This window comes from Betta splendens, chromosome 4 (genome assembly GCF_900634795.4).
Source record: "Betta splendens chromosome 4, fBetSpl5.4, whole genome shotgun sequence".
NCBI lineage: Eukaryota > Metazoa > Chordata > Actinopteri > Anabantiformes > Osphronemidae > Betta > Betta splendens.
This window is the reverse complement of record NC_040884.2, coordinates 10,428,082-10,454,706: the sequence shown is the minus strand read 5'-3', so window position 1 is coordinate 10,454,706 and position 26,625 is coordinate 10,428,082. Positions and strand designations below refer to the sequence as shown.

Sequence of the window (26,625 nt, the reverse complement as noted above, 5' to 3'; positions counted from 1 at the left end):
ATTCGGTTCCAGTGACGGCGTTGAATGTTTTCCCGTTTGAGTTTCGTGCACAGTTTATCCCAGTTCATGTTGCATCGCTGAAATTGGGAACTTGCAGGACAAATGTCAATGAGACACACAGAGGATGTGTCCTAATTGACCGTGTGCCTCTCCAGCATCGTTGCATCCATTCGTAGATGTGACATATGGAGACGGACGTTCACATCTAGAAGCCACTCAGCTTAAGTAGGACAGCTCCCGTCCACTGAAATATCTGGATACCTCGGCCAGACAGGAACTCAAGGGGACAATCTGTTTCCTTTGAATGTGAAACCTCCTTAAGGTACGAGATAATGTCAGAGAGAAGCTGGGGGCCGTTTTCTCCGCTGATATTCCCCTCAATTTGTTGTCGACAACAATGCGTGTGTTTAACCAAACCACTGGCGCACACAGACACGCACTCAGTAGCTCGGCGCGCGTTGGCACGCGTGTCGGCGGCCATGTTGGACGTGGTGTGTGTGAAAGGGGCCCTGCTGTGTGCGCGGTGACGACGACTATTCCTGGACTCGCTCTCAGACAGAGAGACGAGCGGGACGCGGAGGAGATGAACTCTCATCATAAACAGCACCGAGGGGCACAAACCGCACCTAACATTAGCATGCGCCTTTCTAAAGCCGCCGCGCCCTTGGGCCACGAGTCTGCAGCTACCGAAAGGTCACGCGAGAGCCGTGAATACATGTGCACGTCTTAGTGGCTGATTATAGCTGCATGCACGTTTTATCAGTTCCATATGAAAAAGGACACCATTTTTTTTTTTTATCAGAAAAGGTCAATTTCTCACGATTTGCCACATCATTTTTAATACTTCTGTTTGATTTGAAAATGTGCTAGTGCATAAAAAATTAATTCAATTCAATAAACCATCAGGATTGTATTTGTGGGGAGATAAAGCTCACGCCGCTAGTGAACTGACTCCCCATAACTTTAATGTGAGTGGCGTTTTCCTAAGCGTGACCTCTGCTGCATTGAATCAGTGTGAAGAAGTGCTGTTTTTGTATCTGATCTATAGAAGCGAACCAGCTCCTCACTGCTCACCTCAGCCTCGCAGCTGCCCACCTGATTGCGACATTAATTGTTTGCACACGCAGTATGCACTTAATCTCTCTCCATGCAAACGTGTGCTTACATTACTCCACTGTGATGATGGCTTGTAAAGAAAACCACCCTGGTGTGATGATGGCTTTCAGCTGAAGAGCACCATCAACTGTGCATGTGCAGGAATCTACGTCTGCTCCAAACGTACAAGCATGAGAGTCCTCCTAGAAGAAGTGCTGTTAACTGAGAAGCCTCTCGCAGGTGTTAAGTTATTCTGTGTAGATGAACACGCACGGGGAACGTCTGTCTTACAATAATAAATAGCCGAAAATGCATCTTGGACAAAACCGCCGTGTCTCTTGTCTCTTTGTAGCAATCGAATAAAGACGTCTGTTCCCTTTTAGCTCCTGAGCTCTCAATGCAATGCACCTGGCTACAGCACTATTATCATATCATACCCACAATGCCTTTCTGTTCTCCCCAGCACTTCCTGGTTGTACTCAGCCAAGGTGTGATACCGTATCACATAATAGAATCTAATAGAGGTGGGCGACAGTGGGACATAGGGAGATGTATTGGTTGTTGGAGGAGGGAAAGCGGGGCCCATTTGTCAAGCCCTTATCAGCCGCATCCTGGAATTTGTCAGCATCAATAGCAAGACTGGCCGTGCATTGACAGACAAGCCTCGGAACATACAGTGAAACTGTAATTTTTCAGCACACATCCATGTCTGCGCATCAGCCTTCTATATATCATGGCTTGTTTTGGCAGGGATTGAGGAGCCACGAAAGGGACACCGGCAGCAGGAGCGGAATACCAACTAAGAGTGGCCGGGACGCACAAATAGCAGGAGAGCAGCTCCCTTTGGACCCGGCAGCCGCCGCTTTTTCATCATTTGAAGAGCCGATAGTCAATTTGGAGATAATGTGGTGAAGATGAAACATTACCTGATCAGGCTATTAGCTGCATCCTGCCGCTACTTGTTTTAAGTGGTTTTCAGTCTCCTTCCCCTCTTATGTATGCACTTTTAAGTGTGCTCCTATTGAATGTTGGGAGATACAGATCTTTAAATAGAACAGTGCGTGTAGGAAGGGCACGTGGGGCGGAGCGGTGCAACGGAAAACAAGTGCAGCTTTGATGTCTGTGTTTTACTTAACCCTCCGAAAGAAGCCTTGATGAGATTCCAGGATCGATAAAACTCCAGGGAATAGAAACCATCAAAAACAGGCTCCTTGTTCGCTCCACTTTATTTGAGGGGGGGTCCTTATTCCCCGCGGCTTCTCGTGGCTGTGCACCTGTACCTCTGGCACCGTCCCTTCCCAGCATCCGCGTCCATAATGATTACTGCTCGAGACAAGTTAGACCCAGTTACACACAGAACAGTGTTTTCTGCTTCTTTGGGTCAACTGACAGTAAGGAGGAAGATGCCCCCCCCCCCCCCCCCCCCCCCCCCACGGCTGAAGATCTGAGCTTGTGGTTGGAGTCAGCAAGGTGTGCCAAGTATCACAGCTGTGCACTGCAATCGATGGCCTGGCTACCAGAGAGCTGCGATCAATGCTGCTCCCCCGTCTACACTGCAGGTCTCTCTTGCTTTTTCTCCTCCGGGGCCTCAGCCTCCATGCAGGTGCTCAGATTAGTTGGACTGGTAGCAGCATCATTTAAAGCGGACGGATGGAGACCCATAAGTCCTCGCTGGGCTTTATTTATTCATTCAAGGCAGAATTACCGCAAATACCTTTTTTCTGTCTGCCAAATTTTCAAGGGCTGCACATGAACACGTGATCACCGACTTAAAAATATAAAAAGGCCTGGCTCCCTCAGACTTGATCCTTTATTACAGGGTTAGGCAAACATGTTCAGCGGGAGCTAATTTCTGCCAGTTTTGAGGGCAATCGGCTCAACTGCTCTTTAAACCGCTGCAAGGAGGGAAGATTGCACTTTAATCGAGGCTGATACTGTGATGCCGGTGGTGCTGAAGGGGTAAAGTTCACAGCTGAGTGCTGCCTCTCAAGATGGAACTTGCGAGGAAGACGTCGCGGGCCCATATCTGCTGGTTGAACTCCGTCCCCCGATTGCTGAAATGACTGTAATTGTCGGGTGTGAAATGCATGGCGTGCGTTATCGATGGCGTTGACACCATTATTGTGTTAGCTGTGTATTTTTATAGCATACAGGATGATCTTGACTCTACCTCCTCAGTCTCACCCTGGCCTGGTGCAGCGTGCCACCAGTGGAGCTCACATATAAGCCTCCTCGGGCTCTCGTCTGAATGATAAGGACACGTCTGCAGGAGGGGCCCAGATCTAAAAAAGCCTTTAATTCCCCCGCTGCCTCAGAGGTCTTTTGGCAAGCGGAAAACTCTGGAGAGGGAGAGGTTGTGGGAATGCCACCGCCCGCTCCCTATCCCAATGCTGCCGCCGCCGGATAGAGAGGCCACCGGCACAGCCTCCGGTGTTTCAAGTCTGATTAATCTTTTGATTGGGTTAATCCGCCAGTGCTTCTATGGAGGGAGCCCGTTCCTCTCTGCTGAGACTCCTGCCTCATTTCCTTTACCTCAGGTCTTTACTCGTCGGCTGCAGGTGCTGCCCTGTATCAAACGCCCCACCTTACGCTCAACTTTTTGAAGTAAACTTTACAAAGGAGTGCACTTCCTCTGTGGATGTTAGCGCTTGATTTAATTTCTCCCCTTGAGACAAACTCCTAAAACCTGTGTTGGACTGAGGCTCTGGGCATTGTCCAAGGAGACAAAAGCTAATGAAAGTCAGGTAGGGGAGAGTGCTTTACTACACACCACTGGAAGGTACAATAGGAAACCATTCCTTGATTTATCACCAGTGGTGGAGCAATGAATAGAAGATGTTAATGAAGGTCGAATGACCAAAGGAACTCTCCCTGTGGGTTCACAGTGAGGTTGGGTCTATTAAACGCCCCCACCACCACCACCACCACAACCACCACCACCACCAAAACCCTCCAGACACAACGCCACACGTGCACAAACACATTTATTTAGGCCTCTGCTGCTTAATGATCAGGGGACATTTACTTCACAGAGTGTCTTCTGTTTTTCTGGGTAATGTTTTTGTCAAGACTTCCCACCTAATTAGCTTTTTGGTCTTAACCCATCTCTAAATAAATAGGATGTGCTTAGCTGATGTGCACGCCTCTCAGGAAGCCCTCTGGGGTAGTTAATAGTCTATTTATTTGTTAATAATCCAGCATTAGGGACCGCTGGTAATCCTGTTTCTCCTGGCATTCTGCATTTGTCTTCAGAGCGACAAATGATTTGTTTAGTTCATATTTTTCATTTGTTTTTCACTTTATTAATTGACTTGTGTCACTGTGGTTATTTAGGCTCATTGAGTTAAAGTCTCTTCTTCGTTTCACTGGAGGGCTGGAACAACCAGGTCAATCAGAGACATCAAATCATGGCGACAGTCAGGGAACGCGTTTGAACTCACTCGAGTGGTTTCTGCAGAACCGTTTCAGTTGACCTGCATCGTGTCTGAAAACACTTCATCATCAGGTCCTTCCTCGTTTTTATGCTGTGCGTCGGAGCAGGATGACAGTGTAATCAGAGAAAAAGTCAGAGAGACCCAATAAATGTCTTTTCGACAGAGCAGATTGTCTAATACAACAAAATGCAGGAAAAGCTCTTCTTTTCTAGCACTTACTGTATGTTGTTGCGCCTTTAACCCGATTTTAGCTTGAGCTGATTTAGAAGAGCCTTCCGTCCTGTAACGATCTCTGTTTTCACGCAGCCACTCAATGCATTTCACTGAATGCCCATTCGCAGCCTCTTGTCACGACCGTGCTCTCTACTTATGCAGACGCTGCACCTGGCACAGAAAAGCACGTGTCTTACACCTGATTCCAGTTAGCAGGTTTACAGCGTCTGGAGATCAGCTGAGCGTAACCTGGCTGCTTTAGTGCGCGACGTGGACACGACGCGGCGGCGGGAACTAAGTGCAGTGCTGTGAGATCAAGCCGGCGACCTTTTCCTTCCACTGCATTCGCTGCAGCATCACGGCCACCCCGCTTCCTGTCGGATGCCGGCCCCAGAGCAACAAGCATCACCGCTAAGTACCGCTGTGACACGACTCCGGCTGGATATCACCCCTTGCAACCGCACTGCTTCAAGTTACACAGGGCACCAAACTAAATGGGCTTAAATTTTTAATTTGCGCTGGAGAACAGAGATCACATCTTGGGAGGATAGCGTATCTGTAATTTATTTAAGAAGCCCACGGAGGGAGAGTTATTTCGGAGGCAGGAGCTGAGAGGAAGTATCCGTGTGGCATTTTTTGTTCAGCCCAAGGGGTTTGTAGGTAGACTCCACTCAGCAGTGACCTTCTCAGCGTCTCGGGCTGCGGGTGAACGGCCTCTCTGTGTTCCAGTCCCGCCGCTGAGTGCCGTGCAGTTTCGCCGCCGAAGCGAGGAACAACGGCAGCGGCTGAATAATTGATTTGAAGTTTAGCTAAAACTCTGAATTCGTCTACATTTTCACCAGAGCAAAGTGATTTTGCGGCTCTGTCGCCGCACAGCTTGTGTCCTCTTGAATTACTCTCGTGTTTAAAGGCCCTCTCCTCTGAAGAGCGCGGTGCTGCGCTTCCCCGGTCAAACGCTCGGCGCCCTCGCCGCCGTGCAATAAAAGCTCTGTCGCGCTCAATTAAAGCCGGCCTGATCAGCGCTGACAGGTGCGGCAGGCGTCCTCCTGCACGCGCGGCGGCAGCAAACGCGCGTGCAGGCGTTCATGAAAACGGCCGGTGAGGCTGCCACTCATTGGTGCGTGCGTGCGTGCGTGCGTGCGTGTGGGGGGGGGGGCTGCTGCTGGTGACATGCTATCACGCAGCCCTTAATGAGCGTGGATTAATGCGGATGATCCAGGCTTTGTGAACCCCTGGTCCAGGGCTGCTGGAGGTTGTGTTTGTGCGTCGCACCATCACAGTGTGTGTGTGTGTGTGTGTGTGTGTGCGTGTGTGTTCATACGTCCTGTCCTCCATGCAGAGCATCAGCCGCCTCCTCCCTCACAGATGTGCATAAGAGCTGATTAATATTCTGCTGTGGTGATTTAGTCATTTATTTAATTATTTGCAGCTGTTGCCCGCGAGGGGATCACAGCGATGTTTGTTGATCTTTTTTTCCTCCGATTTCTCAACCCTGCATAAAGCATGTAGACGTGGGAGATGGGAATTAGAATGTTATGATTATCGCATTATTGGCCTGTGCTGGATTTTGGATGCTTTGTTAATATCGCTGCCCCCTTAAGGCATGAATTTTGAACGTGCTTCTGCTCAGGGCAAAAATTATACCAACGCTGGGTCTGGGACTTGTGACTGGTGACCATAACATCAGCAGTTTGAATTTGCATTTTGTGTGTGTGTGTGTGTGTGTGTGTGTGTGTGTGTGTGTGTGTGTGTGTGTGTGTGTGTGTGTGTGTGTGTGTGTGTGTGTGTGTGTGTGTGTGTGTGTATGTTGCTGCATGCGTATGAATAAAACTGTCCCTTACCAGCTGGTGAACATGAAGCTGTGTTAATAGCGTACACTAACGAATGTGAATGCGCAGCAGGTCGATGCACATTCAGCCTGCGTTGCCTGTGAATCACATCCCTGCATAGCGCAACACAAAATGTCATATTGCAACTGTTCTGTTAATGCGATCGGGGGCTTTTGCGCCTCTAAATAAACAGGCGATGCCCCCGTTTGGGCCGTGAGGTCAGGTTAACAAGCTGACTTTCCCTCCTGTTGGCAGTGACTGCTCTCCTTCCAGCTAATCTAGAGATTTGCAGCCGCCACATAAAGACGTTGCCGTGATGTGTCTCCTGTCAGTATGAAATATGGGCCATTGTCTCCCAGCAGCAGCGGCATTCTGCTAGTCAACGCTGGACCTCTCCTGTCATGGCCACACAAACACACACCGTGCAGACGTCGCGCTGCGCGCATGGAGATCGAACAGTTTTAGTAGCGGCCGTAAACATGCGGCCGGGAGATGATTTATAATAATTAATCCAGGCTGTCCAGACTGAACGGCCTTTCGTTCTAACCCCCCACCAATCCACCACACACACACACACACACACACACACACACACACACACACACACACACACACACACACACACACACACACACACACACACACACACACCTCGGCTCCTTTCCAACCCTATGGAAGGGCGTCGCGGTGGATGTGGTCTATCTGTGCACCTTCGCTCCATCATTCCCGTCATATCATGAACCATTACGGCGAAGACTACAATAACATTATTTATGGAGGCATTAATATTAAAATCGACCAGCGCGCTGTCAGGTGAGCTGATTTACTAAGCGGGGGAGCGTGTGGATGTGTGAAGGTGGCGGGTGGACAGCGGCTCCAACCACTGCATGGTGTGTGTGTACAGCGGTCTGGTCTCCCTATAGGCTCTGACTGTATTTGCGTGGTGGTGTTGTGAGTGGGGCTGTGCTGAGCGCTGGTTAGTGTAATGGATGCCGTTGCACACTTATCTGCAGCGAACAGGCCCCACTGATGAAACTTCAGGCGGAGTGGCCGGATGCCGGAGGTTCATCTTTAAATGGCGCCGCCGGTGTCACTCGGAGGTTCTCTGACAGCGCACAAAGGTGCAGGATTAGTCAGTGGCCGCCAGGAATAATGAGGCTAGACGGCGAGTTTACTCTGAGAGCGAGTCTTTGCTAATTTCAGCGAGCGCAGACGCTCTCGAGCAGTGAATGATGGTCAAGGACAGAGGAGCGCACGCAGGTGCCGGCATTCACTAAAAGAATCCCATCTATAGTATGAATAGCACCGACTGCCTGCATTTACTGCAGCACCACCTGTTTGACAGGCACAGGAAAACACTCGAAGAGGTAAAGTGCTGTAATACACTTTACGTGTGTGGAGGAGTGTGAGGTCATGAGGGAGACGAATGCAGGTTCAGGCCTTTGTGTTATCAGCTGAGCAAACTGCAGCGTGACTGGATGATAATGAGCGTTGACAAAGGGAAGCGGCGCCACGGGAGCAGCTTTGTAATAGTAGAACTTCACCCCCATGTTTTGACAAACTGCGTTTTTTTTTTTATTGGAAGGGTGAAATGATTGGTTGGTGGCGTGTCCGTATCAGTTTCATGGAAAATTAGTGGAGGAAAGTCGGCCAAGGACAGGACGCAGGGCCTTGGTCACGTTTCCCCCAACTAGCGTTCTTCATTTCCCTCTCTCTCTCTCTCTCTCTCTCTCTCGCTCTCTCTCGTGTTTGCTCTCTCTCTCTCCCTCTCTTTCTCTTTCTCTCTCTCTCTCGTGTTTGCTCTCTCTCTCTCCCTCTCTTTCTCTTTCTCTCTCTCTCTCGTGTTTGCTCTCTCTCTCTCTCTCTTGTGTTTGCTCTCTCTCTCTCTCTCTCTCCCGACCGTCACCACCACCACTCGCTCCTCTCCTCCCTTCATTCGCCTCCCTTTTCCTCCCTCCTCCCTCGCGGCCACGCTTCCGTCCTCTCCCCCGGCCTGTGTTCCCCTGTCGTCTCCCCGCTGCTCTCCTCTCACTCAACCTGTCTCTTCTTGACTCCTCCTCTCTCCTCCTGACTTATCTGCTGCTCCGCTGTCACTGTCTGAACTCGTCGTCTCCCACCGTCCCCCGCACTCCCACGTCTCCGCTGGTTTTTCCTCCCTCCGCACATCCTCTTCTATTGATTAACTTGACTTCACATTTCTCTCCTCTTTTCTGTTCACACCTCCTGCTTCTCTTTCACACCCATTTCCACTTCCTTCCCTCCTCTCATCCTCATCCTCTCGGTTCCATTCTTCTCAGTCTGTGGTGAAAGTCTGGTTGGTAATTGCTTGAAGCCATATCACTAACGTTATAGCTGAGGAGCAGTGGAGAGGGAGGCGCTGGGTCAATGAGGGTGGTTGAAGACACGACAGAAAGACGTTAACCATGGCAACGTTTATTCTTCTTAAATCAAAGAGTGCAACACTTTTTACTTTTGTCGCACCGAGGTAAAAAGTGTGTTGACATTCAGTCAATGTGCTTTTTTCCCCAAGAATCAGACCTGCTGACATTTGCACAGAATAGGTCAGCAGTGTGTTTTCCTTTCACTTCTCTGTTGCAGCTGCCTGTGCATCTACTCTGAATAAACTCCCCATTGTCCCACGCGCCCGTTTGTGAGCGGCCATGTTTTCGTTTCCCAATTTGCCGTGCACCATGATGCTTGGCCATCTGTCTCCGCACGGTGACTAAACCCAATGGCAACATGTTGCAGGGTCACGAGAAGACGAAGCCGAGCCGCGTTCCACATGAGCGGACGGGGCGCGACGCCTCCCGCGTCCGGCCGCGCTCCCGGCGCCGCGCTGCTGCCGCGCTCTCACCTGTTTGCTGCCGTTGGGGCCGCGGGTGAGGCGTCGGCCGTCATACGTGTTGGGCCTGAATCCGCCCGGGCCTCCGTGCTGTGCGGCTAACCCTTCATTCCGGCTGATTAATGGCCGCTCGCCCGGTCGAGGGAGTGTCTCATGCGACGGAGGAAGCGGCAGCGCAACAGCGTGTGTGCAGTGAATAAATGCTGTACATTAAACAAATTCCCCCGCGCTCGTCTTGGCAGGCAGGCGTGTGGGAGGAGGTGCTGTTGTAGAATTGGCCTCACTTCTCGTCCCTCTCTCTCTCTCTCGCTCACACATGCATCCGTGCACGTGTATGTAAGCAGTGTCAGAGCTACCGATAAGGATAATAGCGGTTGGGATTATGATCAAACGTGCCGAGCCTCGTGGAAAATATCTGATCCTGGACTTTGTGTTCCCGCGTTCTTGTCTGGAAATGAATTTCTGGGGCAACTTTCAGACACCGTGTGTCTCCCCGCTCGTTCCCAACACAGTAATTTGATTTTGCACGCAGAAGAAGCATAGAAATTGCATTTTCAGCTCCCGTCTGTCAACATAAGCTCGTTAAAAGATCTTTAAAAGATGCTAATTTGATAGCGAGCCGTGTTGTGCAGCTGTTATGCAGAAGCCTCAGTGTCCGCGTTAATCGATCGCGCTCCTGTCGCGCGTTCCAGCAAAGGTATTCATTCCGTTGCACTGGCTGAGGCTTCAGATGCAGGGTAACGATGAGCTCCTCTGACCCTTCACTCATAACCTGCCTCAGCTGCTCCACTGCAAACTACACCCATGAGCGTCCACAGCTTCCAACCCGACTCTGGGTGTTGGATTAATATTGGGAAGAGGCTGCAGATGTGTAGAAGCTCCCACGCGCTCATGTCCAGGCACATATGAGGAGAATACATCCCAGCCATGGATCCAATAACCTGCAGGTTCCCACACACAGCACATGGGTGGATTCTCACTCACTCTTGACCGCGCTCGTGCACACGCCCACACGCGGACTCACACTCATTAGAGATTTGAAGGAGAAAATGATCAAAAAACTCCAGGAGGAATTTCATGCAGATTTGCAGTCCGCTGCTCTCAGGCAATCAGTGGCAAGCCTCCACTTCGCCCGAGAACTGTCATCCCGTGGTCACAAAGGGCAAAGAGAGAGGGAGAGAAACTCATCTCAGCGTTTGCCGAATTCCCCCACCTACCACTTGAGGAGGCAGTTCATTTACTAGTCCCTTTCATTAATGGTTCTCTTTCATTTTCCCCACTTTTTTCCTCACTCTTCCCCCGTTTTCCCCCGACTACTTTAAAGGTGCGAGTGAACGAGGAAGAAGAAGAAGAAGAAGAAGCCACTGGAGCAGCTGAAGATATGAAGCTAAAGAGCTTTTGAAAACAACCAAGCGGTGAGTCAGTCCTTCCATTTTCCCGCATGGAGCCCCACGATTTACGTTGTGACAGCGACAGTATGGGTTTTCGTTTCAGCCGCAGCACGTGCAGAAAACACAAACCCTCTGCTCCAGAGCTGGAGTTAATTATATGCAAAACGTCTACAGTACAGCAGTCGACTCAACTGCAATTACATGCGCGGCGCGCACACTCCCCGTCCTCGTTTCCATATCATCACCTGATTGTTAGTGCTGCTGGCGGAGAGGAAGGCATGCGCAAACTGGAGATGAGCTCGAGCGAAAGGGCGCCGGAGCAGCTGCCGCCGATGGGAGCGGGCCGCGCGCGGACGCCTCGGCGGCGGCGGCGGCGGGCGCCACCGGCATCACAGCAGATGTGTTTGGCATATTGGGCCTCAGTCGCAGCGGGGCCTCGGCGCCGCGCTGCACTTGACAGCAGAAGTCGTGGAGAGGCACGATGGCGCATCTGGACCGCCCACCACGGGCTCAACAAGCTGCAGACTGGGTGCACGGAGGGAAGACCAGCCGCGAGTCCACCAGTGGGTTTTACGCAACGTGTAAACAGCTGCTCACTGTACGCGGCGCGTAAATGGGCTTAAACTGAGCTCAGCGAAAAGGGTCTGAGCGCTGGAACCAACGCTGGTCATCATCTGTAGATATCTGCCGCTCAATATAATCAGCTGTAGTCGTCTGATTTTTACACTCTTTGCTTCATAGATGACGCATTGAGAAGAAACGCTAGGACCTGTTCTAACAAATAAACGCAAGCATCGCACAGAGGAAGTGAAGGAACTGCACATAAATGAATGAAGGCAATGCATTTGTTCCAGCGCTGCACCAACGCAGCCCATTAAAACCAAACCGATGCCTCACATTCTTATTTCATGAGCATCGCCTGCAGAAACACATTTGGCGTGAGCCTTGTAATAGTGCAGTGATAATGATCTGGATGACGGATGCGTTCACCCTAACGCAGTAGATGAATGGCCCCAAAATCAGACGGCCTCTTTATTTTCATGTTTTCATTTTGCTGTGAACTCCCTCTCTTTTTTTTTTTTTTTTTACATCTCAAGCTCCCTTCGAGTTCCACGTTTACCTGTTGGGCAGTGCATCAGTTGTGTTGCTGACTCAGCTGCCTCCTCGCAGCATGAAGGAGGCACTTCTCTGAATGCACCTGACTTGGGCAAATCCCCAAAGGCCTTTGCACCTGAATGAGCACAGGCAGCAACTGTTGGCTGAGCTTTAAAGGCCATTTCTGAGGAAAAGGCGGCAGAGCCGTATCTCTTGAGTGGCTCCTAGGATGTTCCGGCACAATTAAACAAAGCCCTGCTAATCTGCACAGCTGCCGTGTCCTTGCGGCGCGGCGTTAGCTGTAGCCTGGCACCGGGCGGGAGTCTGACGGGCCGGTACCTCCTGTACAAGCACCAGCGCTAATGTACTGTACATCACAGAGTGATTAGAACGCACACCAGACAATTACCATAATTCAATTATGTGCACTCCACTTATTTGTAGTGGCATTTTTAAGGAACGTAAACTGACCTCAAGTTGGGCGGTAATGGATTGGATTATAGCAAAGCAAGTGATTTCATGCTATTTGGAAATGAGAGGTGTTTTTCTTATTACACCTGTTGGGATGCTGCTGCTGCGTGTTGAAGGTCTCCTCTTGGTGATTTGCATCTTTGGTGCATCTCAACCAGCAATACATCACCGTCCTCATCCATTTCCTCACTTCGGTTTGTGCTGTAGTTTACTGTATAAAACTATCTTGGCCAACTTTGGGAAAGCTGATGGATGAAGACAAACAACCTGCTGATGTGTTCTAATATAAAAGTCCTGCGCGTGTGTATATGTATATAATATTTTTTTTCGGGTGGGGTGGAGAGATGCTATCTTAGGTCTATTAATGCAGTCATTGCTGCGTTGCCCGAGGCCCTAGGACCTAATCCAGAGGAGTGAGCGTGAATGGAACTGTGGCTCGGGCTTGCCAGACCTACTTAGGTTCTGGTTGAGAGCACAGTGCTGTGTGGGCGAATCTATTCTGTCCTGCGCAGGGCACAGCATAAACATTGCCCAGGGAACATAGGCAGGCAACCAGGCATGCAGGCAGTCAAGCGGACAAGAGCAAAACTGTAAGGATGGTTGCCTTTAATTTCCTTTCTACTGACTCCCTTCAACTGTCCTGGGCCCCAGAGCAAAAGAGAGGAGAGGGAGCCCAGTGTGGAAATTATCTGTGGACACTGTCTATTTTCAGGGGCTTCACCAAACTACAGTATGTGGTGTCATCCATCCTTCTCTCTCGCACACACTCCATCACTCTTCATGGTGAATCTGCCCCGATCCGTCCGCTCGACATCTGTGAAGCGCTTACCTGCTCGCTGCCTCACTGTCTTTAAGTGATCTGTGTTTGCTCCCTGGCACCGTGGCGCTCTGACCTCCCGACCCCGCTTGTAAACAGAGCGCTGCTGCTCCCGCATCCTCCACCCCGCTGTCACCACACACCCCCCGCTGCTACCGAATGAGGAAGACCCGGCGCCGGGAGACGCAACCCACCGAGGAGGCCATTAGTGAGGGAGGGAGGGAGGGAGGCTGGTGGAAAAGCACCTCTGGCATCACTCATCACTACCGGCCTCTCCGGACCGGGCCCAGTCCTCCTCTACACACGGAGGAAACGCACCGTGCACTCACTCCACGCGCACAAGCACTCGCTGAAAGGCGCACTTATGTCAAACAGAAGCATGTGCACAGTGACCCGAGAACGAACACACACGCACGCACGCACACACACACACACACACACACACTCGTATGAGACATGCCACTTCGCTCACACACTGTGGGTTCAGCTTAATCAGCTCAAACATGGATTTGTGTCACGCCGCGTTACACGTCCCCCGGCCCAGCCAGCACAGGGCGAACTGGTGCAACCCCACACCAGTAGAACAGAACCCGCTGAACTGCACGTGCCAACGTGGAGGACGCGTAACGGGATTCGTGCTTCCGTGATAGCGAGCGCTCCCTCCCGACCCGCGTCTTCGTCTCCCTGCCTTCTCTCCGCTCGCTCTGAAAGTCTTTGGTTTATTTAGATGCGCTCTTTCACCTGCATCCAAATGTCAGCCGGGTTCAACAGAGCTGGAGGGATAACACTCACAGAGAGAGAGAGAGCCGCCTCGGGAGCGAGCCGGTTAAAGAGGAGCGAACGAGGCGAGTGAGTGTGTTAGGTAACAGCGCAGCGCTGCGAGATGATTCTATTGATTCCTTTGCATTGTACAAACAAATAAGGCCTCGGTTTGAGCTTTGATGCGATATTCTCTCCACTCGTGGCCTTCGTTGCAGCAGTTAAGTGAAACCTGTGCCGTGCCAGGATGCGTTCAATGACGGATTGCTCACACTGAAGTGAGAAGGACATTTTGGGGTGCGTGTTGCAGCTAACGTCAGCGCGGGGCTGCAGTGAAACCTGTGCAGGCAAGCTGTGGATGAAGCACCGCAGCTGCCCGCGTGCCTCTGAACCCCACCGCGCCCGATTTAAAATGCAACGCAAACACTCGCGTGTGTTTCGCCGAGTGGCGCGTGCCTCCCAATTCTGCCCCGTAGCTTCATTGTCTATCAGCAGCATGTAGCTCATTGCCATTCCTCCCAGTGCACCCACCACACTCCCTGTCTCCATTCACCGCCTCCTGTCTATCGCGGCGCTCACTTGTGTATCAAGGTAATGAATTCCTAATCTGTCTCAAGCTATATGTGCATCTCTTGGTGGGAGATAAGGGGGAGCATCATTGCACTCTAATTGCCGGCAGTCTGCGTGATGAAGGTGTGTGTGTGTGTGTGTGTGTGTGTGTGTGTGTGTGTGTGTGTGTGTGTGTGTGTGTGTGTGTGTGTGTGTGTGTGTGTGTGTGTGTCGTCCCTCCAGCGCTGGTCCACTTTCTCCTGCCGGCACCTTGTTCGCACATGCTCTAGAAATTCCCAACGCAACTTCCTGACAAATACTCAATCATGGGAAGAGTAAATATCCAGGAGGGCGGGGGGGGGGGCGTGGCGGTAACTACAGCGATGTCGGGGTGACACTCGGGGGCTGCCACCCGCCCGACTCGTGCGCGTGCTTTTAATTGTGTTTTCGGTGGGTGATGAAATGCCCTCTGTTGGAGCGCGCGCTGGCAGTAAGTGGGCTGTCACCTCCAGGGACAGAGTGAGCGATGGCCCGCTGCTATTGGAGGTGATTGTACCTCAGCCCCTTCGGGTGACACAGGCGGACGGGAGGAAGCGGGGAGACAATGAGTGCTGGTTTTTACACAGTTCAAGGCGTGAATCTGGAGTTTTCTTTTCATCGGCTGTGGAGCTAAAGTCTGAAATGTAAAGGCCCTGACAGGTTAACGGCAAACGTCTCCTAAACTAGTTTACTCAACACTTTGACCTTGTTCATGGTGGAATAAATCTTTGTGATGTATCACATGATATATATATATATATAAATATATATATAAAGGTGTGTGTGTGTGTGTGTGTGTGTGTGTGTGTGTGTGTGTGTGTGTGTGTGTGTGTGTGTGTGTGTGTGTGTGTGTTTAAAGGCTTTTATATGGAAAAACAATGATGCAAAGCACTTGTTTTTTTCCGGCAGATCCACGTCCTCCATACTTTTTTATTCCGTTTCATTCATCCGTTTTCTGCAGCCGAGCGTTTTCCCTTCTCTTCTTCTGGCTGCGTGCACTGCGTTAATCACGAGACTTAAAAAGCAGCTACACATTTAACTTCAAACTTCTGTGCGATTACAGATATGTCGTGCTTGCATGAAGCGAGTGTTTCCCATTAGACCCGAGCATCACCTCCCCTCGGAGGCGGCGGCGCTGACAGAAGCGGGTCACTCCTTCCGACAAGGCTCGCCGCCTGTTTGGAGCATCTTTGCCCTCGACGCGCTCTCACACCGATTCAGGGGCGATTAGGCGCTTTTCCTCGAGCGCTCGCCGCGTCTCCTGCTCTCTCTCCACTTCACGTGGCGTCTGCGAACGCTTGCGAGGAAAAGCCAAAAAGTGGAGCGGGGTGTGGGGAGGAGAGCGCTCCCAGTGTGGAGGAGTCTCATTATTGTGTTATGGATTGCACACGTCAGGCGGTAAGTGCTCTTTTTATCCTTCCAAAGCACCAGCCTCGGCCACTGAGCGCATTTCCCTACCCGGGTGAAATTTACCATGTTAAGGCTCCCGCCACCAGGGGAACGGCGGCGAGAGCCCTCGCTTGCTGCTAAGATTTACCGGCTTGATTAAATAAGGGGCTGTAGTGTGAATAAGAGGCCAAGAGAGAAATCTGCGTAACATAAACGCGTGCGTTTCACTCACCGGCTAAATTGATTACACCATCGCTCGCACACCTTCGCACTTCTTTATGGAGTGTTACACGTCACGCTGGGTTTTAAACAAAGAGCAGAGAGAGGGCAGTGGAGGATTGCTTGTGGCTCCGGGTGGCTGCCTGCCAACGCACAGCAGAGATGGGTCCTTTCAAACGCGCCTGCCTGCTCCCATCCGTTACGGCCTGCATAGCATGAAAAGTTCACACTAAATATACTGCTGTTCTTTAAACTGGGAAACACGGGCCTTTTATTTGATGCAATGCTTTGCATGGAGTGCAGCCCCCCTCTCTCCCAGCTAAACCCCACAGTGATTCAGTTTAATGCTTTAATTTTCTAACATGGGCCTCAGAGGTGATGTGGAGGAGTGTTGTTACCTGTAGCTTATTAGCTGTAACAGAGTTTTATTTAATTTTTTCAGTTCTAGGGTCTATCTGTCTTATAACTTCTTGATCCAAAATGACTTTTAGATCAGATGTAATGCCAGCTTTGTGCTGCCTGCTGGCCTGACTTATGTGGACACAGGCTGCCTCTATTCAAATTCAAATCCTGCGAGCCAATCAGAGCTGTTCTGTCGGCTTAACGCACGTGTGATTGGGTAAAGTCACATTTAAGTCACTCCATAAACCATAAAGGTGGAAACTTTTACTGAAAGTTGTTAAAAAGGCAACAACGGTGTCCTTCATTGTGACATATGAGCAATCACTAAAGCAGGACACATTTTTATTAGAGTTGATTGTTTGTTCTTTGTAACACTTAAGTGTGGAATGTTGGATTTAAAAGATAATTGTTATAATTACATAAACTGAAGCTATTTATGATAATTAGATATTTTTTTGCATTTAAATAAGAACAAGGACAAACAGGACACCTTATGGAAGAGTGGGCACTGAAAGGAAATGAATATTCATTAAACAATTAAAGCTAAGTAATGTTTTCAAATTGTGATTGTGTCACAGAATATTTTTTTGTTTGCTTCTTAGAGGCGGTACAAAGAGGTTTCACACTAATTATCACTAATTAATCTGAGCGTGTAAAGTAGTTGTCAAATACATCTATATTTAATTGTCTAAACAAATAAACAATTCTTATTTGTTTTTGTTACATTTATACCTTATATTTATCTAAATTATGTCACATGTATAAGTTTAAAATAATAATAATAATATTTGTTTAACCAATTACTATGAATAGACAATAATATAAGCAATTATTGTTTTAATATGATAGAAGTCTGTTCCTAAATCACCCACTTGTATTTCATAAACGATGTAAAGTATTCCCATAAGAACCAAACGTTCCAGTCGAATACGGTACAATTCAGTTCCCCTTAGCTGCGCGTTTCACTCTCATCCTGCCAAGCAATAAACAGCTCCTCCAACTCAACGAACCACCGGCCACGTTGTGCTTCACTCTCCAACCACACGCACTTGAACGCACCTCGTGGTGGAATTTACTATTCAAGAGAAGTCGAGCGGCGAAGTTCAGGAGGCGGCAGTGAACGCAACACAGGGCTCCGTATTTTCCCCCCTGCTACAGAAGGAGGGAGCGGAGCCGGGGGGGGGGGGGTATGTGACTCCTGCCTCCCCGCCCCCAGTCACTGCGAGGTGGGCAGAAGAAAGGAATCTGAACCTGGGACGCGGAGATAACGAGCGTCGCCAATAAAGACAACTAAGCTGCGTTTGAAGGATCCGCGCGCGGCGGCGGCGGCGGCGCGCACGGATTATTATAGTGAATTCTCCTTTTCTTCCGCGGATGAGATTCGGGCTTGGAGCGTCTGGTCGTGGGGAGTGCGAATACAAGCGCACGGGGAATAATGGGGGTCCGCGGCCGCTCCGTGCGCTAACAAGTGACTGTTGTTCGCGTGGAGGAGGTGGAAAACGGCGATCCGCCGTCGGGGATGCGAAGCAGCGGCTTCCCGGAGGAAACGCCGCCGCTCCGCCGAAACAAGACGGATTTCAAAGGCTGTCCCTCGTAAACCGAGCAGGGGGTGAAGTCGGATACTTTCCCTCGCGTTGAAGTAGTAAGTGCGTGGAACTTTTCTCCATCCAAACGAGCGGAGCGCTCGCGTAAAGTGCGGAGCGAGTCTAAAACGGCTCGTTTCACCGCTGTAAAAACATCAGCTGCTCAACTTCTCGTCGCGTTGGACCGTTTTGTTCAGTTCGTGAGGTGTTCGTTGTTCGCGTGTGGAGGCAGATCTGCGTGAGCTGGAAGCTGCCGCCTTCACCCCGTTAGGAGCATAAATGTTATATGGAGTCGGTATAAAGCGTGTGCCCTGGGCGCATCACGCTCCAACGCTAAATCAGGGTTCTAATACTGCAATACTCGAATACAAACCATGAAAACGCCCAGAACGCGCTGGTGCTCGGTGTAAAAAGGTGAAGTTGCGTCCGCTCCAGATAACTGAAAGTACTCGCTTTTCTTTTTTTAAAGGGTTTTCTCTATATTGTGCTACTACGTTACTATTTCTGAAGTACTGTTTATTATACAAGGATAAAAACCGCATTCATTTCCAATAATCCACACACAAAGAGCTAGTGCGTGTTATTCCAATATGCTTTGTAATATTTTAGCCTCACTTGTTTCTACTTAAGGGCAGTCGTCTGCCTTGAGGTTTGTCTGATTGTGTTGGAAAGTTTAGATTCAGCCGCAGGCTGTGGTTCTGCTTTCCTTTTTCCCTGTCTGCTGCTTCTTTGTTCAGACAGGCTACACTGAGTCAAGTGAGTCCAATCTGAATTGTAATGGGTCTTAATTTTATCAGAACATTTAAGGCTAAATCTTCCCCAGGCAACCCCCCCCCCCCCCCCCCCCCCTCCTCCTCCATCTTCGCTCCCACCCCAACACCAACTGCAAGCCAAAAAAAGATTAGTGATGCATTTCATTTAGCGCGAGTTGCTGAACGGACGAGTTCAAACGCTGCTGTTTTTGTGCCTGATTTAAATAAAAGTAACAGAGGAATATGTTGCTGTTTAGAGAGTTCAAAGGTCACGATTAGCCACAGCTGAAGATGAAAGCGCGCGACTGGGACTGTTGCCTGCCTGCTTTGGCGTGTTGTGTATATTTATGTATTGTCTCATTCTGATTCCATTTGTGATGGAAGTTCACATTTTACCTATTTCCTAACTGCTGCTCATCGGTCTTGCATTCCTGTATTCAATCAGCCTGCTCGCTCATATAAATAAACCCATTTGTCTTAAGATGGGAGTCACATGTTGATTGTCAGCAGCAAGAAGGAGTCTTGTCCTTCAGAGTAATTGGACAGCGCGTACACCGAGAGGCTTTGCATTCGGGATTCTTAACGAGGCTTTAATTGAACAATTTATCACCCCTGATCACTGTCACATAAGTGGGCAAGAAAGAGAAAAGGGATTGGAAATGCCAAGGATAACCTGCCAGGCACCGTCGGCTGAGCGTGACCGGCATGTCTGTGACAGCAGCTTCAGCAAGGCGTTTTATTTCATTTGCTTGTTTATTTATTTAACTCAGTTCTTTTGCTCGAGCGCTAGGATCGATGCATTTGAGTGCCGAGCTTGTAAGCAGTGATAATGAATAGCGGAGGAACTTCTTGTATTGGACAGAACTTTTGATTTCTCCCTGGAGCTCCTTTCTGTAGACTTGAGAGAAAAGCTAATTGAATTGTGCCCCGGATATGATGCCCCCCCCCCCTCCACCAAAGTAGTACGGAGGTCTTGGAGATGCGTCCTCCTTGGGGTTTTGAAATTCATTTCCTTTGCAATTATTACATTTCGGTGCTGTTTTCCTTTATTTCCCTTACCTCAGCAGCAGCGGGGTGTATTCTCCATTTTTTGAGGACATCAAAGCGAGGAGAAGAGAGTGAGACTCCAGACGGCTACCGGCCTGACAGACTGACTCTAAGCTTTTACTTACAGTATTTAAAAGAGTTGAGCAGTTGACATGCCCGCCGCCGTCGTGTAGCGCTTGCGCTCTGGGCCACGGGGCGATAATAGATTTCATGGAGGCAAAACAAACAGATCTCTTGATACTTTAAGAGCTTTTTGCTGTTCGAGTCGTTCCAAATGCTGGAATGAAACTGACAACCAGTGAAACATTCCTCTGCCTCTTCATCTGCTTATTGAGTTAAAATGCATAAGCAGAAACATCGGGTGCTGTAGCGATGAAGGGGGCAGCAAAACCATGTAAACCACTTTTAATTTGAAATTTAAAACTTCCGGCTAAGACGCCTGGAATGTTTTATTAGCATTCATAGAGCAAACAATAATCAGCAAACAAAGCACTTACTGTATATGTGTATGTGCAGCCATTGGGTCTAAAGGCTTTTAGGCCTATAATTTTGCACTCATGCTTTTTTGACCACTCTGTCATGGTTCTTCTATTCACATCTAAATTAGGACCATTTTGGTTACATCAAGTGCTTTGCAATTAGTCACATCGCCCTTGATGCAGCCACACAGTTAATAACAGCTGCTCTGAAGTGACTATCGTTGCAGAGAGGAACGGAGAAACGTTCGCTGTGCAGCAGCCGCGCTGTTGAACTCGCAGCTAATTGTGTTTATTCATTTTAATTTGCTCCGAGTGCTAAATCAGTGCTCTTCCAGCGACACGAGGTGCAATTAGTGTGGCTGTGAAAACAGGAGGCAGTGTGTCTTGTAAAGCGTTCCCTCCTCTGCTCTTTGATTTGAGGATTATCCATGTATTGTCTGTCACATTTGCGTAGTTGCTACATACTCAGGTTGAGGAAACACTCATTGCTCGAAGCGCGACGGCATCATAGAATGAGGTTAAAAATGCAGTGAGAAGATCGTGGAAAGTGCATAAGTGATGATAGCACAGTTAAATAATGTGAAGGACTTTGTGTTAAACTGCTTCTTGTCCAACTCATGTAACTGGTGTAAAAGCCTCAGCGGGTGAAGAGAAAACAGAACCAGACACAAGTTCACCGTCCTGCTTTTCTTCTGTATCTGATGATTGGAGTTTTTATTTATTTATAATCTCTTACACCTGGGGTGTCGCTGCCTGTCAGGAAATTAAAGAGCAAGACGGGAACATTGGAGTCATAGACAACAACTTAGAACATGATCAGGGCTGCGTTTACAGAGGCTAATGTGCCAGACCTTAATTTTCACTCTGGTCATAGTGGGACAGACATGACACTGGTGTCTGGCAGAGGAGTTACTGACCACTCACTGCTGCTGCTGTGGGGCTAAAACCGGCATCCGTCTCCTCAGCACAACGTTGGAGGAGACAAATGGCCACGACCCTTGTAGCAACACCCAAAGTCGTATTTGCAGAAAGACCTCCCTGAAGTCCAAAGGTCAGCGCTGGACCGAGCCTGTAGGTGTTTGGGCACTGGAAGCAGGTGGAGATGCAGCGTTCCAGATAAGACGAGGCTGTGATGAGGGGCGTGGACTCAGCAGGACTGATCCTTTGCTGGCTGAGTTATCGTCTGGGCTCCTGGGGTGTTTGCTCCCCCTCGGCCTTTCTTCATCAGCCCGAGCTGTCGCATCTTAGCTCCATGTTCTATTACGCCGCATGTGCCGAGTGGAAACGGAGTCTTAAGCAGAGAATTTACAGTCATTAAGTCATCGTGTGCAAAAGTGAATGCAGCGCCTTGTGCACGTAAACACACTAATCCCAGCCGGAGGACCGGGTAAAGCTGTGGGGGATACATGGACACAGCCCCCCCCCACTCCCTCCGCACCTCCAGGCTTTACAGAAATGATTCGCACCAGCTCCTTCTGATGAAGTGACTGTAATCTGCTTTGGACAATGAGCAGGGGCAGACCTTCTGCCGGTGCCTGCTACTCCCCCATTCACTCCACTCCGCCGCCATCGACACAGAACACACTTGAACAAACACGGTTCATAGCTGGTTGAGTATTCCAAACACAGAGGACTCGCACAAACAGCGGTGCGCTCTCCCTCGCCTCTGGCTCTGATCCCATCCTCTTTATGGTTATGGAGTTAATGTGAACTGGTGTTTCATGGTGGGAAGTAATTAGCACTCGGTCCAGGACAAGAATCAAATGGGCAAGTCTGGTCCTGTCTGGCCGTCTGCGTCTCCACTGGGCGTCTCCTGATGCTCGCTGTTGGGCTGTTCCTGTGTTAAGTGTGATTACCAGCTGGCCTCCCACAGATTGATGCACAGAGGTTCCCCTTAGGGCGTCTATCTCCTCCTCCTCTTTATTAAATAGGTCTGGTAGGAAGGGCCGCCCTGCGTTGCGGCGGCAGCGTGACCCCTGTGAGGCTGTAGACACGTCGGTGTGGTTGCGTGGGGGGTGGGGGTGGGGGGGCTTCAGACCCCCAATCTCATGCCTGAAGGGTTAGAACAGGTTGCAGTGCCGCTCTCGCAGTCAGTTAGACGGACAACGCCAGCCTGTTTAACCATCTGTGTGAAGCCGGATGATGCAGAGAGGAAAGGTTTGCAACATCACATCACAGTTTGGGCGAGTCCTGGTCAGTCTAAATAAACGGGGTGTCTGGAAGCCACTGCTCTATTGTCTGCAAAGTCCAGTACTGACATTAATCTTTGGTTCTGGATTCTGTCTGTTGTTACTAGAAAAAAATAACATCACAGCATCTACAGCAGGGGTTACATCATAATGATGTTCAGGTACCACCTTCAACTAACTCACATAAAACCAGGGCTTTCCCCGGTTGGTGGTGCAGAATGAAATAGTTATTGTTAGAGAGGCCTGAGTGGTTTCGTCTGTGCGTGCTAAAAAACTGCTAATCTCATAGTACTTATTATGGACACGCAAAAAGCCCAGGGCAAGATGGCTCAGCCCATTCTGGTGATCCTCCACACCTCCCCCCAGCCCACCACTCTGTCCTTTTGTTCCTGCCCTCTCCACACATGAAAACCCTCACCCAAACTTTAGGGACATCTGGTATTGGGGGGGGGGGGAGCTTAGGGGTAAGAGAAAAGGGGAGAAGGGAAAGGAGAAAGAGAGGTACACTCAGCTGCCCCACGGGGTGGGAGGGAGGTGAGACAGTAGAGGAGGGGGCCACAAAGAAAGATGTGTAAGCAGGATAGTGGGGGTTGTTGTCATAGAGCAGAGAAAGGGAAGTGGAGTAGCTAAAGAGGAGTAGGCATATAATTGATGGATGGAAGTAATTGTGTGTAATGCAAGCAAAGAAACACGGGCCTCTGGGTAGGAGAGATATAGAGAGGGAGAAAGAAAGAGAGCCAGTGAATAGGAATACAGAAAGGAGGGGGATAAAGAGAGGAAAGGAAGCAGTGGAGAGAGCGAGTGAGCTAGGAATAGGAGCCCAGGGAGACGAGTAAGAGGACGGGAGAGGAGAGGGAAATAGGAGGAGCGGTGGGAGGGGGCCTGCTGTTCTGTTGCATCATTCACCGTTAGCTGGGGTTAAGAAGGAGTAACTACCTGCCTGTCAGGCTGATTGTTCATCCCTATGCATCAGGGGATACGCGTCCTGGTTTATGAGAGATGGCGGAGATCCACTATGTGGGCCACTTAACTTCAGAAAATGGCTGCCTGCGCGTCTTTGGGAATAAAAGCAGCATTTCCCGCTTGGGCTCTCTGAATTGTTGATGGCTGTTTTTTTTTATGCAGATGACGCCATCGTCTCCTTTACTACGAGATGGCATTCGCACCATTTATTTGGTCTTGGTGTCGTTTCACCTTCATGTTTACGCACCAACTCTGAAGTGATCTATGTTATATTAATGATCCTCTCATCACAGCCGTCAAAACGCCCGATCACAAGACCTCCTCACTAATTAAGTCTGGCAGGCAGAGCGCCTTTTTAAACAGCACTCGGGCTCATCTTTCAGAAAAATGGAAACAAAGCCTATGTACTCCAGTCTGGAGACACAAATTACAGTGTATCAGCAGCGCGTAAAAGAGGGAGTACAGAGGGAAGCCACCAGAGGCACAACTCATTGAGTTTCATCTCAGTTTCTCACAGCGGAAAGGGAAAGGTTTGTCAAGTGCATCACGATCGAGAGAGTAAAATCATCCCTCGTCCCTGGACAGATAGGAGGTGACATTTATATGTAAATAGAGACACACTCCTCCGTATTCCGGCGGAGAGGAAACAGAGTGGGCACCTTCTTATTTTTTTGAGAAGTTGCTTCTCTGACATTTGTTTCTTTGAGGAGGGAATGAAGACGCTGGTAGAAGTCAATATATTGCTACACACAAGAACGTTTGTGCAGCAACTCGAAGCCTTTTTTTAACCAGACTTGTTCTGTGTGTTATCTCAAGGCTACAGTCTCATTGTCTGCTTCAGGTTTTGCATATTTTTTTAACATCAAGACATTTTAGAGCCACAGAACAGTATAATGTGGTGTCTATTGCCGGCAGTGGCTGGTCTCTAATTAACTCTTGAGGCTCAGTGTCAGAGCAGATAATCCTGAAATAAAGGTGATGGAGGCTGGAGGAAATGTGACAACAGCAATCAGAGCTATCAGCCTTGGTTGGAGAGATTAACACTGCCCCCCCCCCCCCCCCCCCCCCCCCCATCATTGTAGACATTTGTAGTGGAAAAGAGAAAACATTTTCATAAACGATCAAGAAGAAGAAACGAGCAAGAAGGTTCTGGGTTCGATTCCCGGAGGCGGCCCTGGTGCCTTTCTGTGTGGAGTTTGCACGTCCTCCCCGTGTTTGCGTGGGTTCTCTCCGGGTTCTCCGGCTTCCTCCCACAGTCCAAAGACGTGCATTAGGTTGATTGGACTCTCTCCATTGCCCGTAGGTGTGAGTGTGTGAGTGTATGGTTGTCTGTCTATGTGTTGCCCTGCGATGGACTGGCGACCTGTCCAGGGTGTACCCTGCCTCTCGACCGTAGCCAGCTGGGATAGGCTCCAGCACCCCCGTGACCCCGCACTAGGGAGTAAGCGGTTAAGAAAATGGATGGATGGATGGATGGATGGAGATATTTAGATAAGAGTTTAGATAAGAGACGGATGCATTTCAGGGTTTTTTCATGAGTGGTGACTCATTTATTGGAGCCTTGTCGTTTTATTTCTGTACAGACATATTTGACCTCCAGACGGTGGCTGATTTTGAAGTTTTAAGACCCAGTCAACAAGGTTACTATGGAACTATTACCCAGTTAAATCAGTGTCCCTAGTTGGTCCACTCATCTGTGGTGATAGTTTAATGGCCATTTTGACTTATAACCTGTAGTTTTGTCATATTGGCCATGAAAAAGAAATCCAGCTAAACAAAGCACAGTAGGCAATTATTTGTTAGTGCCTTAACACCAAGAAGCCTCAATTATCTAACAAACAACAAAGTTTGCTCATCAGGCCCTGTGAGTATGTCTGGATCCTGAACTGCTAGCTGCACATTTAAAGTGTTGTCCCTGCTGTATAATGTGTGAAATGTGAGAAATCACCTGAAAGAGGGAATTGGCTGAGCAGAGGAGGAGTTAAGAGTTTTTTTTAAAGGGAAATAAATACGGCTGTTATCACACTCTGTCTATTTGCTGCTGATCTGAGGAGATAGTGTTGACACAAATGGAAGTGGGGGAGTCACCACAGCTCTGATTATGCTCGTAGCCTGATGCCAACAAGTGGGAACTAGAAGAGAAATGCACTTTAGAGATAAGCAGAAATCATAAAGACAGCAGGAATAATGTCTGGGAGTCGGGTGAGAAGCAACACTTAACCACACACCATTGCATAATGTATAATTCAATTGAAATAGTCGTTTTTCAGATAAACAGGATAACAGTAACAATTACAAATCGCATCCCAGTGTTTCTAGCAACACACAGTGAATGTCCTTGAGTATAAAGAACCATCTGTAGCATTTGCAGCCTCACTAAGCCAGCAGCTACAAAGTAGAAATGACCACAGACCTTGAAACCTGGCAGTTTTTCCTGGTGACCCGGTGATTTAGTCTTTTTTGTCCAAGGGATGGATGGCATGTGGCGACAAATCCATTCTGCCCCTCAAGGCAATCCCTACGACATTTGTCATCATAGAGCCCCCAATCTGTAGTCTCAACAGGGTGGAGTTGGGGCTAAAACCTGGGGACAGAAGGAAAGACAAAAGCAGGTCTGGCATGGAAACGGGGGCTGGCTGTTCGTAGCTGCACCAAACTTGCCCTTGGGTTATTGTAGTGGAAAACGAGGGAGTCTGAAACAATTAAATCAAAAAGGACAGCGAGACAGTAAGAGTTGGCCGCAGTAGGCAGAGATGGAGTGGGGGAAGGAGGGGCTCTGGCAAGTGGGAAATGGAGACTGCAGCTTAGAAACAGGAGGTAGATGGAGAGCAGAGGGTCTCCCATTTTCATGGAGATAAAGGAGCGCTAATGAATTTGAACCGGTGCCCTCCAGGGATATACCATAAGGCCAATAATAGGAAGGAGCAGATTGGGGTTTAGTGGGTTTTTAAACCAAGCCAGTCTGACTTTTAGATGCACAGGGGTGCTCCCAATTCCCAACCTCGATCGATCCCAATCACTAAGATGGCCGCTGCCTCATTTGCCAACTGCCATGGGCGAGGCCTGTG

At 49.3% G+C, this 26,625-nt stretch overlaps 1 protein-coding gene across 12 annotated transcripts in view; it reads left to right on the top strand.

Annotated features, from left to right (window-relative positions):
* ptprsa (protein tyrosine phosphatase receptor type Sa) overlaps positions 1 to 26,625 on the top strand; it is a 162,580-nt gene that overhangs the window by 17,868 nt on the left and 118,087 nt on the right. For 7 of the 12 annotated variants that reach the window (XM_029146056.3, XM_055508384.1, XM_055508386.1 and 4 more), the window contains exon 2: positions 10,738 to 10,828. The gene's annotated coding sequence lies outside the window, so the exon portion shown is untranslated. Of the gene's footprint in view, positions 1 to 10,737; positions 10,829 to 17,736; positions 18,187 to 26,625 lie in introns of those variants that run through there. The other 5 variants (XM_055508390.1, XM_055508391.1, XM_055508389.1 and 2 more) reach the window with 4 other exon arrangements.